The 17,253-nt window shown below is 36.4% G+C and overlaps 1 protein-coding gene and 1 long non-coding RNA gene across 3 annotated transcripts in view; both read right to left on the bottom strand.

The window, feature by feature from the left end:
* Positions 1–12,557, bottom strand: part of LOC129658915 (uncharacterized) — a 54,973-nt gene extending 42,416 nt beyond the window's left edge. Inside the window, exon 1 of the long non-coding RNA XR_008717581.1 lies at positions 12,522–12,557. This is a non-coding gene — a long non-coding RNA (uncharacterized LOC129658915). The remainder of the gene's footprint in view (positions 1–12,521) is intronic.
* The window catches only part of PHYHIPL (phytanoyl-CoA 2-hydroxylase interacting protein like), a 105,809-nt gene that overhangs the window by 85,195 nt on the left and 3,361 nt on the right, over positions 1–17,253 (bottom strand). Inside the window, exon 1 of one of the 2 annotated variants that reach the window (XM_055589599.1) lies at positions 9,386–9,538. The exons of the other annotated variant lie outside the window; for it this stretch is intronic. The gene's annotated coding sequence lies outside the window, so the exon portion shown is untranslated. Of the gene's footprint in view, positions 1–9,385; positions 9,539–17,253 lie in introns of those variants that run through there. 2 annotated transcript variants of the gene reach the window in all.

Genomic DNA, 17,253 nt, shown 5'->3' with positions numbered 1-17,253 from the left:
CAGTCCCATCACTTCATGGCAAATAGATGGGGGAAAAAAAATGGAAACAGTGACAGACTTTATTTTCTTGAGCTCCAAAATCACTGTGGACGTGACTGCAGCCATGAAATTAAAAGACATTTGCTACTTGGAACAAAAGTTGTGACAAATCTAGACAACATTTTAAAAAGCAAAACATCACTTTGCTGGCAAAGGTACGTATAGTCAAAGCTATGGGTTATCCAGTAGCCATGTATGGATGTGAGAGTTGGACCATCAAGAAGGCTGCTGCTGCTGCTAAGTTGCTTCAGTCATGTCCGACTCTGTGCGACCCCATAGACGGCAGCCCACCAGACTCCCCCGTCCCTGGGATTCTCCAGGCAAGAACACTGGAGTGGGTTGCCATTTCCTTCTCCAATGCATGAAAGTGAAAAGTGAAAGTGAAGCAGCATTGAAGAATTGATGCCTTCTAACTGCAGTGCTAGCAAAGACTCTTGAGAGTCCCTTGGACAGCATGAAGATCAAGCCACTCAATCCTAAAGGAAATCAACCCTGAATACTCATTGGAAGGACTGATGCTGAAGCTCCAATACTTGGGCCACCTGATGAGAACAGCCAACTCACTGGAAAAGCCCCTGCTGTGGGGAAAGATTGAAGGCAGGAGGAGAAGGGGGTGACAGAGAAAGAGATGGCTGGATGGCATCACCAACTCAATGGACAGGAGTTTGAGCAAACTCTGGGAAGTGAAGGACGGGGAAGCCTGGCATGCTGCAGTCCACAGGGTTACAGAGTCAGACATGACTTAACAACTGAAGAACAACAATCTGATCAAATATAAAGAACTCACAAAATTCAATAAGCAATACAAAAAAAGGGGCAGAGTGTCTAAACAGGCATTTTTCCAAAGAAAACATACAAATAAAAACATGTACATGAAAAAATGTTCAGCACCCCCAAAAATCAGAAATGCAAATCAAAACCACAATGAGATTTATTGCCTCACACTTGTCAGAATGACTATTATAAAAAAGACAAGAAATAACAAGGGTTGGTGAGGATATGGAGAAAAGGGAGCCCTTGTGCACTAGGAATGTAAACTGGTGTAACCACTATGGAAAAGAGTATTAAGATTCCTCAAAATTTTAAATAGAAGTACCATATAATCCGGTAATTTCATTTCTGAGAATTTATCTGAAGGAAGAAAAACCACTAATTCAGTCCTTAGCCTGGCAGGCTCTCTGTCCATGGAATTTTCCAGGCAAGAATACTGGGGTGGGTTGCCATTTCCTTCTCCAGGGGATCCTCCTGACACAGGGATCAAACCCAGGTCTCCTGCATTGTAGGCAGATTCTTTACCATCTGAGCCACCAGCAAAGCCCCAGAAAGATATAAGCATCACCATGTTCACTACAGCATTATTTATGATATCCAAGACATGGAAACAACATAAATGTCCATCATTGGATGAGTGGATAAAGAAAATATGGTGTGTATACACACACAAATAATATTCACCAATAAAAAAAGAATGAAATCTTGCCATCTGCCTCGGCATAGATGGATTGTGAGGATATTATGCTTAGTGAAGTAGATCTGACAGAGAACAACAAATACTGTATCTTACTTGTATGTGGAATCTAAAAAAAAAAAAAAAAGGAAACAAACAAATGGCCTGAAGTTAACAATATTCTATTGCATATTTGACAGTAGCCAGATCTTGAAAGTTCTCATCAGGAAAGTTCTCACCAACCAAGTATGGTGATGGATGTTAACTGGACTTATTTTGTGATCGTTTTGCAATATATACAAATGCCAAATCATTACACTGCATACCTGAAACTAATATAATGTTATGTCAATTATATACCGAGTTGACTCATTGGAAAGACTGATGCTGGGAGGGATTGGGGGCAGAAGGAGAAGGGGACGACAGAGGATGAGATGGTTGGATGGCATCACTGACTCAATGGACGTGAGTCTGAGTGAACTCCGAGAGTTGGTGATGGACAGGAAGGCCTAGCGCGCTGCGATTCATGGGGTCGCAAAGAGTTGGACACGACTGAGCGACTGATCTGATCTGATAAAATATATTTACGGGATGTTTTTAAGGACAAAGTATTTAATTCTGCGATGTAATCATAATATCCACCTTTGAACACTAAGTGGATTTATACAGATAAACCTTGTTGTATAAAGCAAGATATGTAAAAATAGAATATAATAAAAATTCATTCTTATGAATTGATTTTGATCTTGTATCCCTATAAGAACTGCTGAGTGTGTACTCATAAGTGCTATTATTTCTTCATAAATTATATACACATGCTGTTGTACTAATATATAGTCATCCCTTGGTACCCAAAGGGGATTCATCCCAGGACCCACTGCAGATACCAAAATCCACGGATGCTGAGGTCCCTCTGTATCTGAGGTTTCATACCTGGGAATTCAACCAACTAAGGATGGTACAGAACTGTAGTATTTATTGAAAAAAATCTGTGTATAAGTGGACCTGTGCATTTCAAGCCTGAGTTTAGGAGTCAACTGTATCCCATGGACGGAGGAGCCTGGTAGGCTGCAGTCCATGGGGTCGCTAGGAGTTGGACATGACTGAGCAACTTCACTTTCACTTTTCACTTTCATGCATTGGAGAAGGAAATGGCAACCCACTCCAGTGTTCTTGCCTGGAGAATCCCAGGGACAGGGGAGTCTGGTGGGCTGCCATCTATGGGGTCACACAGAGTCAGACACAACTGAGGCGACTTAGCAGCAGCAGCAGCAGTACTACAAGTATTACATATTATGGACAAAATAGAAATTTAAAATAACAAAACACATATTTTAAAATTATTACTAAAATAAGAATATGAGTATGTGTTCTTAATATTTTGATAATTTTGGTCTAGCATTTTGTGATATAGCAATTCAAATGATAATCTATAAACTTGATTTACTTATATACCTGGTTTTAAGGGCTGTCACATTTGCAAAAGATATCACATGGAGAAAGTGCATCAGTAGGTATCTTGTTGAATATTATATTTTAAAATTTCAATTCCATACACCAATCATGCATAACAGTACAATTGATAGTTTTATATACCAACTATCAGTCTATATAGAAAAGATTAATCAAACTTATTTCTTCTATTAGATATTACTATTAGAATAGAACTTCTATTACTTTATTCCATGGCCCAATTAATTATCTTAAATGACCTCTGAGGTTCCTACACAAAACACTCATAGCATTTACACAACAGTTTTGAAAGTCTTTACAATGTAGAAACAAAGCACTTAACTTCCCCATAAAACGTAGCAGGGTATAACAGAAAAACAAAAGTAAGCCATTTGCAGATCCTTAGTGATAATACAGGACAATTAAAGTCATTTTAAAAGCAACTAAAGTAAATTCTGACCCACAGTAAATTATGATACTTTATACTGTTGGTATAATAACATTAGTCTATAAAAATTTTGCAAAACTACTTTTCAATTTAGCAAAAACTATTCTGGGTAAAACTCCTTTCTGCTTTCTCACATCATCATACTTATCGTTCTTAGGTGTCATTTTTTACTTAAAAATAATGTTTTTGACATTTCACAAGAGTTCTGTGCGCTCAGAGAAAAAAATTTAACACATGTTGACAGAAATGCTGGGCAAAAGAGCTTTGCAAACTCATAGGTAAAGGATACAAATGCACCATTCTAGAGTGTTTTTAAAACTTAACTGTCACCACAGTAACAATTAGGCTATCTTTGACATGGTTTATATACATGAATATATACATAAATGAAGTTAAAAACGTTAAATCTCTGTATTTTCAAAGTCTATTATTTATAACACTTTGCCTCAAAAAATTTCAGAAAATCATTTAAGAAAGCACAGTTTAACATCGTTTAGTTACATTTCACTGCCATTTGCCCTTCTGTCAAATTTTTCAGAAGGAAACTATTAAGAACACTAGAGAAATGACAGAGAGCACTGCGGTGGCTGATTAGTGTTTTTTTAGTTATCTGCAAAGAACACAAATCAAATATAAAAAGGACTATGTCTTATTAAGAGTAGTGTTCAATACATACAAAGTAAATATTAAATTTAGTAGAAGTAAAAAAAAATGTTGGAAATATATGTTCAGTATGAAAGTTTTAGAAATAGCTTCAGTATAAAGATTTTAGCTTTTGTAGGTTCAAGTGTCATTATTTACCTGCTGAGTTCCAACAGTTTATTTTATACATTGTAGACTGTTGCCAATGAAGGAAAAATCAGTCCACTGTATTTCCACAGTAAGCACAGTTCAGTTCACTCACTCAGTTGTGTCCAACTCAGCTGGGTCAGACCCCATGAACTGCAGCATGCCAGGCCTCCCTGTCCATCACCAACTCCCGGAGCCTACTCAAACTCATGTCCATTGAGTCGGTGATGCCATCCAACCATCTCATCCTCTGTCGTCCCCTTCTCCTCCTGCCCTCAATCTTTCCCAGCATCAGGGTCTTTTCCACTGAGTCAGTTCTTCACATCAGGTGGCCCAAGTATTGGAGTTTCAGCTTCAGCATCAGTACTTCCAGGGAATATTCAGGACTGATTTCCTTTAGGATGGATTGGCTGGATTTCCTTGCGGTGCAAGGGACTCTCAAGAGTCTTCTCCAACACCACAGTTCAAAAGCATCAATTCTTTGGCGCTCAGCTTTCTTTACAGTCCAACTCTCACATCCATACATGACTACAGGAAAAACCATAGCTTTGACTATACAGACCTTTGTTGGCAATGCATTATCTCTGCTTCTTAATATACTGTCTATGTTGGTCATAACTTTTCTTCCAAGGGGCAAGCGGCTTTTAATTTCATGGCTGTAGTCACCATCTGAAGTGATTTTGGAGACCAAAAAAAAAAAAAAAGTCTGTCACTGTTTCCCCATCTATTTGCCATGAAGCGATGGGACTGGATGCCATAATCTTAGTTTTGTGAATGTTGAGTTTTAAGCCAACTTTTTCACTCTCCTCTTTCCCTTTCATCAAGGGGCTCTTCGCTTTCTGCCATAAGTATGGTGTCATCTGAATATCTGAGGTTATCGATATTTCTCCCAGTAATCTAGATTTCAGCTTGTGATTCATCCAGCCCAGCATTTCTCATGATGTACTCTGCATATAAGTTAAATAAGTAGGGTGTCAATATACAGCCTTGACGTACTTGACGTACTCCTTCCCTGATTCAGAATCAGTCTGTTGTTACATGTCCAGTTCTAACCACTGCTTCTTGACCTGCATACAGATTTCTCAAGAGGCAGGTCAGGTGGTCTGGTACTCCCATCTCTTTCAGAATTTTCCAGTTTGTTGTGATCCACACAGTGAAAGGCTTTGACATAGTTAATAAAGCAGAAGTAGCTGTGTTTCTAGAACTCTATTGCTTTTTCAATGATCCAAGGGATGTTGGCAATTTCTCTGGTTCCTCTGTCTTTTCTAAATCCAGGTTGAACATTTGGAAGTTCACGGTTCACATACTGTTGAAGCCTGGCTTGGAGAACTTTGAGAATCACTTTGCTAGCATGTGAGATAAGTGCAATTGTGTGGTAGTTTGAGCATTCTTTGGCATTGCTTTTCTTTGGGACTGGAAGGAAAACTAACTTTTTGCAGTCCTGTGGCCACTGCTGAGTTTTCCAAATTTGCCAGCATATTGAGTGAAGCACTTTCACAGCATCATCTTTTAGGATTTGAACTAGCTCAACTGGAATTCCATCACCTCCACTAGCTTTGTTCATAGTGAAGCTTCCTAATGTCAACTTAACTTTGTATTCCAGGATGTCTGGCTCTAGGTGAGTGATCACACCATCATGGTTATCTGGGTTATTAAGCTCTGTTTTGTATAGTTCTTCTGTGTATTCTTGCCACCTCTTCTTAATATCCTCTGCTTCTGTTAGGTCCATGTCATTTCTGTCTTTTACTGTGCCCATCTTTGCATGAAATGTTCCCTTGGTATCTCTAATTTTCTTAAAGAGATCTCTAGTCTTTCCCATTCTATTGTTTTCCTCTATCTCTTTGCACTGATCACTGAGGAAGGCTTTCTTATCTCGTCTTGTTATTCTTTGGAACCCTGCATTCAAAAGGGTGTATCTTTCCTTTTCTCCTTTGCCTTTCACTTCTCTTCTTTTCATAGCTATTTGAAAGGCCTCCTCAGACAACCATTTTGCCTTTATGTATTTCTTTTTCTTGGGGATGGTCTTGAATAATACCTCCTGTACAATGTCACAAACCTCTGTCTATAGTTCTTCAGGCACTTTGTCTATCAGATCTAATTCTTTGAATCTATTTCTCACTTCTGCATAATCATAAGGGATTTGATTTAGGTCATACCTGAATGGGCTAGTTGTTTTCCTACTTTTTTCAATTTAAGTCTGAATTTGGCAATAAGGAGTTCATGATCTGAGCCACAGTCAGGTCCTGGTCTTGTTTTTGCTGACTGTATAGAGCTTCTCCATCTTGGTTGCAAAGAATATAATAAATCTGGTTTTTGTATTGATCATCTGGTGATGTCCACATGTATAGTCTTCTCTTGTGTTGTGGAAGAGGGTGTTTGCTATGACCAGTGCATTCTCTTAGCAAAACTCTATTAGCCTTTGCCCTGCTTCATTCTGTACTCCAAGGCCAAATTTGCATGTTACTCCAGGTGTTTCTTGACTTCCTACTTTTGCATTCCAGTCCCCTATAATGAAAAGGACATCTTTTTTGGGTGTTAGTTCTAAAAGATTTTGTAGGTCTTCATAGAACTGTTCAACTTCAGCATTGTTGGTCTGGGCATAGACTTGGATTACTGCACTATTGAATGGTTTGCCTTGGAAACAAACAGATCATTCTGTCATTTTTGTGATTGCATCCAAGTACTGCATTTTGGACTCTCTTGTTGACTATGATGGATATTCCATTTCTTCTAAGGGATTCTTGCCCACAGTAGTAGATATAATGGCCATCTGAGTTAAATTCACCCATTCCAGTCAATTTTAGTTCTCTGATTGCTAAAACGTTGATGTTCACTCTTGCTAACTCCTGTTTGACCAATTCCAATTTGCCTTGATTGTGACTGTGAGGTGACACTCCACGTCCAAGGGCAGAGAAGCCCCAGCAAGACATGAGGCACTGGAGCAGTAGCTGCGTGGTGCTGGACCAACTTTGATGAGGTACCCCACCTCCAAGGGCCAAGGAGAAGCCCCAGCAAGACGATAGGAGGGGCAAAATCACGTTAACAATCAAACCCCATGCCCGCCAAAGACCTTCAGAGGGCTCAAACACCAGGACCCAGACCCCATAGAGACTGAGACAGAACTGTGTTTGAGTCTCCTGAGGAGGTACGGGTCAGCAGTGGACTGATGCAGGGGCAGGGGCTCTGGGTGCAGCAAACCTGGGTACGGCATAAGCCCTCTTGGAGGAGGTCGCCATGAACCCCACCATAGAGCTGCCAGAACTTACACAGGACTGGGGAAACAGACTCTTGGAGGGTTCAAACAGAACCTTGTGCCCACCAGGACCCAGGAGAAAGGAGCAGTGACCCTGTAAGAAACTGACCCAGATTTGCCCATGAGCGTCCAGGGGTCTCTGGCAGAGGCATGGGTCAGTGGTGGCCTGCTGCAGGGTTGGGAGCACTGAGTGTAGCAATGTGTGCATGGGACCTTTCAAAGTAGATTATCTTCATTACCTCCACCACAGTTTGGCCTCAGGTCAAATAACAAGGAACAGAACAGAAACATCAACAGAAAACTGGATTAAAGACTTACTGAGCATGGCCCATCAACAGAAAACTGGATTAAAGATTTACTGAGCATGGCCCTGCCCATCAGAACAAGACCCAGTTTCCCTTTCAGTCAGTCTCTCCCATCAGGAAACTTCCATAAGCCTCTTATCCTTCTCCATCAGAAGGCAGACAGACTGAAAACCACAATCACAGAAATCTAACCAATCTGATGAAACTATGAGCCATGCTGTGTAGGGCCACCCAAGACGGATGGGTCATGGTGGAGAGTTCTGACAAAACGTGGTCCACTGGAGAAGGGAATGGCAAGCCACTTCAGTATTCTTGCTTTGAGAACCCCATGAACAGTATGAAAAGGCAAAAAGATTGGACACTGAAAGATGAACTCCCCAGGTTGGTATGTGCCCAATATGCTACTGGAGATCAGTGGAGAAATAACTCCAGAAAGAATGAGGAGATGGAACCAAAGCAAAAACACATGGCTGTGGATGTGACTGGTGATGAAAGTAAAGTCTGGTGCTGTAAAGAGCAGTATTGCATAGGAACCTGGAATGTTAGGTCCATGAATCAAGGCAAATTGGAAGTGGTCAAACAGGAGATGGCAAGAGTGAACATTGACATTTTACGAATCAGTGAACTAAAATGGACTGGAATGGGTGAATTTAACTCAACAGTAAGCACAGAAAATCATATACTTAACTCTCTTTCCAGGTGATATAAGGGAGAGAAATCTATCAAGTATAGAGCTTAGGTCAATTGTTTTCTTTCATGTTAACTGCCCCAAATAACAACTCCCCAAATTATATAAAAGTAATTTTCAATGCTCCTTTTAGACACCACAAAAAATTATGCCAACATTAGAATTTACTTTCTCTAATGAGCAGTTCAACAACTCAGTATGATTCTAAAGGACTGACTAGAAGATGAAGGAAAAAACATCTGATAGGGGCTTCCCAAGTAGCACAGTGGTAAAGAATTTGTCTGCCAATGCAGGAGACATGACCTCGATCCCTGGGTTGGGAAGATCTCCTGGAGTAGGAAATGGCAACTCACTCTAGCATTCTTGCCTGGAAAACTCCATGGACAGAGGGGCCTGGAAGGCTACAGTCCATGGGGTCACAAAGAGTCAGACACGACTGAGTGACCGAGCACAGTACACAGGAAAGGAGAAAAAGAAGCAATAGAAAAACAGCTTGAAAATGACTATCAAATTCCGTCTTTATCCTCAGACACACTCCAATAAGGCAGAGATATTTCTAAGAGCTTCCTGGATATTTCCACAGAGGTATTCCACAAATATCTGAAACCTAAGTTGTTCAGAAGACTTTAATAGCTTGTTAATATTCTGATATCAAGACTTCTCCTGCACATTCACTCCAACAATTACTACTTTATTTACTGGCATCAAAATGTACCCAATTTAGTAAATTTAGCCATCAACAACAATTCCTTTTCATATCTCACACTTTCAGTTCAATCACAAAATCAACAGACTTTACTTCAAAAATGTTCAATTCCACTCCCAATTTTCATCTTCCTTTTCTAAATAATACTTTTATCTATAATTGCCCCATAAGTGGTGAGATTCCTGAGCTCAGTACTCCAGTTCATTCCTCAAATGGTTGTATGTACTAAAACCAAACATGTAAAGAACTTTTCCTTACCTAAGAACTTCTTTGGTTATGCTGCCTGCACCAGTGGTTCTCCAAGTGTAGTATCTGACTCAACAACATCAGCATCACCTGGAAACTTGTTAGAAATGCAAATTCTTGGGCTCCACCCCCAGAACTATTAAATCAGAAACTCATGGGTGGGGGGAGCAGCCTGCTTCACCAAGTCCTCCTGGTAACAAATGCTGAGATCCAATGATTTAAATTGTTTCTGATAAATGGTTTTATATTTTTTAGTAAAGGTGATTAAGAGGTTCAGCAAACACTATCATTTAAGTTTCTTCTGAATAATTTTGAACTATTTTAAAAACTGAGTTAAAAAAGCATATATTAAATTGTGCTGAATTATGAGATTTGGGGTAAACATCAAAATAAAACTTGGCCTGCTACTTCAGTACACAAAATCGCATAATGTATAAAAAGGCTGTGGCTCTGATCATATTTCATGTTTGTTTTCTATTCAACAAGTATACCCTCAAGTAAAACTTTGCAAACATTATGGGTTTGCAAGCAGTGTTCAATTAGTTGCAGGCATGGCTCAGGTGCATCTATTTGTCCCTTCAGCTCATTAGAACAAGTTAAATAGAAGGGCTTATGAATTTTGTGTATTTCTTTACACATGTGATAGAGTTACTCTAAGTTTGAGTTATAGTTCTACTTTTTCCAGTATAGGTTATGAAATAATTACCTATAAAACTAGAAGTGGATCCCTCGTTAAAAGCAGGAATCTTACATAGGTCTTAACATGGATATATTGAGACCGATTTCACTCAACACATCTCAAAGCCTTCCTATTAATTAGTAACAGTTGCTCTTTCAGCTAACATTTGGGAGCTCTCAAAGCTAAAACACAGTACCAAAGTTCAATGACAGTCATCTGTCAGTAGAATTTACATCGCAGTGGCAAATTTTAAAAAGGTTTGCAAATAAAGCTATCCTCCACTTTCCCAAGACTTCGCTTTATGTCACTTCATTTTTACAAAATATCTACACTACTACCTGTTTTTGCCAGCCACAAAAATCCAAAGAGAATTTTCCCTCTACAAGAAGAGGCAAAAAATCAAAAACAGCCTTCAGTGTTTGTTTGGCAGGGAGCCACTACTGAGGCAGTGTGCACCCCAAGCAGGAAGAGCTGCACCTCCAAGTTCCTTCCCTGAGAACTACACTCCACATAACAGCATCAAGTCCCAGAGCTCTGAACTGTGTCTGTGAGCATCTATGCTTTATCTGGATTTATTTTGTGCATACATTAGCAATATGTGTCCTAAGTTAACTGCTTCTTCACTTTATACCGTTTTGGCTTACGAAAGCTTTCAGAAGAAAGCTCTGCTTTTGCATATCAAGGGGAAACCTGTAATGATACAGTCTTTGACAAGTTCCACAATTTTGAAGGAAAAAAAAAAAGTGTATATGAAATTATTATAAATCTAGGAATTAAAATGTGCTCAGAACAAAGTCACCATATTACCTATGAACAACAGCATACATGATTGGACAAAAGTCTTATTAAATCCTATATAACAGTATGATAAATATGTTAAATTAGTAAACTGTTATAAAAAACTCAAATAGTGGTATATGTCTAAAAATGCAGAAAATACAAAATTATTCACCACATATGCTTGATTAATTCAAATGTTGAAATTATGTAAAATCTTTCCAATTTAACTGCATTAGAATTTGAATGTGGCAGATCTCTGCATTTATTTTTGTGGAAGTTTCTCAAATAGGTCAATTCAAGGATGCTAAACCAACATACAAACAACAAGAAAATTTTAATGTTTAAATCAGTTTTTAACACATCAACTAAACTGTAAGAATTGTTGAGACAACTCTATTAAAGGAAGTAGATAAAAATTTTAAAATCTCAGAAGTGGTAGCTCCTATAAAAGCTTTTGCCAGCTTTCATTAAGTACTAACTGTTCACTAGTAAAGACTGGATACTAAGATATTTCAAAACAGTTTTTCCTAATCACACATAGATTATCATTTAAATTGATGGGTTTTTCTTTTTTTTCCTGGCTTAACTGTATTGTTACAGATAGAAAATTTCAAAATTCATTTTCTTCGTATCAAACTTGAATAGATGTCCTGAAGCGAAGTATAAATACTTCAAAAGAAACAAGAAATACTTTAGTCATTAAAAAGTTTTTATACAAATATCTTTCAAATATAAATAATAGGCACACTAATATGATTATATAGCATTGTAAGAAGTTGAAAAACCTCAATCTGACAAAAGTCACAAATGTTACCAAGCTTATAGATACACATAAAGTATCAGTAATGAAATTGATCCTTACAGTTGAGTCATCATTCAAGTAATTAAGCTGTTCTGAAATTTTTAAGAGATCAGCAAAAAAAATGTGAGCATTTAAAAAATGTTATCAATGAATATTTCAGAATATTACAAGATACATTATTTTCACACTGAACAATGACACAATGAACTGACAGATGAGTCAATTCTATCACCTCCCTCCAAAAGGACTTACACTTTGAGTTGAGGGAAAAAAAAACCAACTTACTATTTCTCTAAAGTCTGAATCAATTTATTTAAAGAGTATTCTGAGAAGAGAAAATGAATTAAGAACATTATCATTTGCCACTACTTATCTGTATGAACCAGAATTTCCTAGACACAATGCAATAAAAATAAAATTCAGAAATAAAGTGGATATTCAGGCTGATATAAAGTAACAACTTTCAAGTAAACTGCTAATTTTAATTTCTAACTATATCCATTAATCAATTGACTTTATATGAAATACAAGGTATGTTTGTAATTCCAGGATAAGTGTATACTAATAAAATGCTACTTTTACTTATTAAGAATTCTCTAAAATGTGGTGGTTTTGCTTTAAAAGGTTCTCTACAAATTACAAAGTTTGGAGTCTACTAGTATGATTTCAAACTAGATAAATCCAGACTATAGACCATGGCATAATCTATTAACAGCTCTCCCTAACTAGCTTTTAGTTTATTTTCTCATAAGGAATACCTCTTTTTTAACAATACTAAGTGCTATGTATTCCTAGGACATATATGGTTTTATGCCTTTATATATGCACTTATCTTGCCAGAAATGCCCTTATTCTGCTTCTTCAAATTTTTAAATTTTAATACTCACAAAATATGTTGCTTCCTTCTGTGAAGTCATCTGAGAGACTCAAGACAGAATTAACTACTTTTTCTTCTATACTATTATATACTTATCACGTATTTATCTACTTAAATGTATCATCTCCCTAATTGCCAGTAAATTCTTTAAATGCAGGAGCCAAGTTACACATTCTTGGATCCTTTTTCCAATTCTTAACAGAGATCCTAAACTTGTAATACATGTATAAACAGTAACAATACAAGGCAAGTAAAAAAAAAAAGGAAACAAAGTGAGAATATAACTGGTTAAATTCAGTACCTAAAAATTCAGCTTTGAATAAGGATAGAATGTCACCGTCCTCTAGCTATTGTGCTCAAAGTGTGGTTTGCAAACTATTTACCAATTTGTGATGAGATAAATATAAAAATTAGGATTAAGCATTTGGAAACTTGTATAGGAATTTGACAGTAAATTTCATGTCTGTTGAATCTTTTTGGATCCTTTAAATTTCATTTTTCTAATAATTCATTTTTATTCTATTTTTATAATGTATCAGACAGTCTTAGGTTAAACACTGAAAAAAAATACAGACTGAGAAGTAGTATGTAAGATTATGGAAATAGAAAGATGAGTAAGACCTTGAGTCTTTTTCAATAAGAATTTGGTTTAGAAGGAAGAATATGATGCACACATAAATGTTTGTAATATGTATCAATATAAATGTATTTCTCAAAGTTCATATCATGTTTGATTCTTTAAAACATATTTATTAATGAGATTGTGATGCAGAACTAGTATTTCTTTCTAAAGTTATTTATATGATGCCTAGATTTCAAATTAAAATTAGGGCTTGTTTCCTATTATTGCCTGGTAAGGTTTTTCAGCTTTCCATAGAACTCTGCCTGACCAGCATAATCTAAAGCCCTGGTAATCTATAACAGCAAAATACTATGATTTTTTTTTTCAGAAACTTTCAATATTTTTATTCCAATCAAGAGATAGTAATTTATTTTCTTAGCCCTCTACATTAAGAGTTGGCAAGCCTTTTGTATAAAGGACTAGATAATAAGTAGTTTAAGGTTTGCGGGGTATATGGTCTGTTGCCACAGCTACACAACTCTGATGTTTTAGCAAGAAGGCCGCCATAGACAATATATAAACAAATAAGCATGGCTTTATTCCAATAAAATTTTATTTAAAAAGCTGGCAGCAGGTTTTCAGATTTGGCCCAAGGATTGTAACTTGCTGATCCCTGTTCTACATCACAGATATAACTCGAAAATGCAATCATGAGGAACATATCACATACTTGATGCTCAAAAATAGTCTGTCATTTTTCTTTGCACTTATCATCAGCTTTAAAATTGTTAAAGACTAGGAGATTTACCAACATTCAGGCTTAGAGAAGGTAAGGCAGTATTTTTCCAGAAAAATCATGGTAAGCATATTGAAAAATATTTTGTGCCTTGTCTTTACCGGCATACATTGAGGGAAATTATAAGCTTTTCTTACTATTAGATAACAACATTCGCATAGGCTATAGAAAACAAAAAGATCTATTTGCAGTAGTTTCCACAAACACTTCAAGTAACAGGACGTATGCAAAAATCCCACAACCCCTTTACAATGAACCACAAACTTGGTCCAAGTAGTCATAACATCATAAACAAACTAACCACAATTTGGAGTGTGATGCTTTTTGTTCAACTCACATCTAATGAGGGACTTCAAAACATAGAGTACTTGTCTGCATTAACAAGCCTGAATTGCACATTTCATCTTTGAGGTTCAACTTGGCCTTCCCTAGCATGTGATCATTCCTTACCTTCAAGGGGAGAGACACAAAGCTCTTCAGAGGTCACTCTAAAACCAAAGTCAAATTCTAATCTTCCTTGTTCAGCCAAGTTCTAGTCTCCCCAGTGGAATACATAGCTCTGTGAACAATTCTCTTCTCCATTCTAGAACCCTTTTCCCAGAACATAGGAGGAATTGGTAAAGGCTTAATATATGCTTCCAAAGAAGTCTCTTACGTTAGACTTCAAATACCTTAATGTACATGTTCTTTTCACTTTGTACTACATCCCTGCGAAAAGTCTCCTAAGACTCCAAAACTATCTTCGTGCAGATGACTCAAAAAAATCTATTTCATAATCCTCTGAACAAGTAGTTTACTAATGATTCTCAAAATATTATCATTGGATGATAAATAGCCTTAAAGAGCAGGAATAGTGAGAATGAAGGAAAAGGAGTGTCTAAGAAGAATGTAAATGGATTTTCTTGTGAGCGTCCACACTGAAACAATACTGAGAAAACAGTACATAAAAACTGTTCTGAGAATGATTTCTCAGAGGGAAGCAGCCCTGGAAAAGTGTTTGGGATGCATTTAGATGTCCACTGAGGCCTAAAATTTAAGATGTAAAATACTGTCATCAGATGTCAAAATACCCTTTCCTTTTTCTTTTTATTTTATTCTTGTTAATGATTCTTCAGATTTCCTAAATCTAAAATCCTACAGTTACCACTGGTCATTTTTCATTTTGCCTGAAAATTCAATCAATCACAAATTTTTGGTAATTATTTTTAGATTTCTCTTATACCACTGCCACTCACTCTCCTCCCATATAGAGAACAAGCTGAGGCTGTCTATTTTTCCTGTCAAGACTCTTCAACTCTTTCATCACATTTCTGCTAGAAGTCCTCCCCAAATACTAATTTTACTTCTCGTATGTGTTAAAATAGTCTTATTAATAGGACAGTTTACTGTCTAATATTAACAAAATATTTTAAACTCTTAAAATGAGCCAAATGCTTTATAGTAGTAAAGACAGAATTTAAATTTATGAACAATAAAATGATTACAGAGAAAGTTAAAAGAAATGGAAAATAAACCAAAGAAAGAGGCAAATATATAAGGAAAACAAATTATACATTTACTAAGGACAGAGAAGAAAAACTAAAAACTAGAAGGATCATGCTTACTGCTATAACTGATGTACCGGCTATTATTATTATTATTATCCTGAAATCCAGGATAAAATATAAAAGTCATCATGAAACTATTACCTAAAGTTAAATGAAAAAATAAAGCTTAGGCCTAAAGAGAAGGAAATACCAGCAAGATTTTTTTTAAAGGTGACTTGAAAGTTTTCTAGATAGTATTCTACACAGTGAATTTCTAATTGGCTTAATTACCTAGGCAAGAATGTTTCAACTCATGACATATCAGTCATTCTACCACTGGAGGGAGCCTGGTCACATATGCTTTGATGAGACTTTTACTCTAGTAACTTCCTGGTCTTCTCTGGGAATGAATTAGAACCCCTACCAAAAATATAAATTTGTTTAACATAATCTGATGGTTTTCAAGCTGTTTGCTTGTTTCTTTTAGTTTTGTTTTGTTTTCATACTAATAAAAATTCATAGCATCTCCATAGTAAATATCTGGGTCAAATAAATGAACCCAGAGGTCACATATGCTAGTACAGATCAATACTCTAAAAAAAACAGAAGAAAGAAAAAAATTGTTGAATCAAGAACATAGACGTTCTCTGATGCAAATACCTACTCAAAGCAGGTATCAAGGTCACAATGTACATGCAAAACAGCAAACAGCAGGTTTCAAACAGAAGCTGAAAATAGATTTTAGGATTAAGGTTGAGAAGGATATAACTGATGTCATAGAAAAACATAAGCAAAGATTAGAGTACTATAACTGTAATTTTACTGTTCATTTAAAATTCAGAATTTAGCTTCCATTGACTACTTATGAAACTGAAGTGACATAAGATTTACTACATAAAACAACTGAAATTTTTAAAAAACATCTAAACCAAATATTGGCCAAATAATGAAGAATTATAAAGCAGTAGTTCAACTCAAGAAGGTATATAGAGAATAATATTCCATTTAAAATAACTACTATTCTCTATTTTGTGTCAAGAACTGTTTTATAATACTTAAATTATCTCAACAACCCTACAGGACTGACATTTTATACCCATATTACATGAGAAAGCTTGAGGCTAAGAAGTGGTTAAGTAATTTTCCTAAGATCATATATCTATCAAGAGTCAACATTTCATGAGAGGTCTGAATGTAAAATGGTATTACCACCATGCTACACGCATGTCAGTGAGACTCAGTAATGCCTACCTTAAATTCTTGTACTATGAAAGGTAATAGTTAAGAGTATTAGTCCTAGACATCTGCTTTAAAACATGCCATTAAGAATGATCTAATACATCACTGTGTTACTAAACACTCCTGTAGTACTTTTTGTTTTCAAACTTAAAATCTGTTTAATTCACATGCCAATAAAGAAGACAGTCTCAGCTGATTTATAATTTAAGTAAATAAGGTAAAGTCCAAATTGAAAGGAATTTATCTTTCAAAATACGTGGAGGGAGCTTGGATGCATATAAAGCAACATAAAGATGAATCTTTCCTCCACAGCAAGGAAAGAAAGCTTCTATATGTATGATGAAAAAAAAAAAAAAAGATGAAGAGAAGCAGCGTAGAATTCTATGTGTGGGGTCAGAGCTGTCTTGAAATGTCACAGGTCAGTGAGGGTCTGAAGTATCTATGAGAGGAAACAAACTGAAAATAAGTTTCCATATTACTAATGCTTCCAGATAAGAAATTATTTTGATTTTTTTTTGAAAACTCACCATTTAAGTGTATCATATATGTCACTTGAAGCCACTTCAACACACAAGAGAAGAACAGAAAGTCTTTTTCTTACAACAGAAAAATCTGTTGT

Source organism: Bubalus kerabau, chromosome 1, assembly GCF_029407905.1.
Source record: "Bubalus kerabau isolate K-KA32 ecotype Philippines breed swamp buffalo chromosome 1, PCC_UOA_SB_1v2, whole genome shotgun sequence".
Lineage (NCBI taxonomy): Eukaryota > Metazoa > Chordata > Mammalia > Artiodactyla > Bovidae > Bubalus > Bubalus kerabau.
This window is presented reverse-complemented; position numbering and strand designations above follow the sequence as displayed.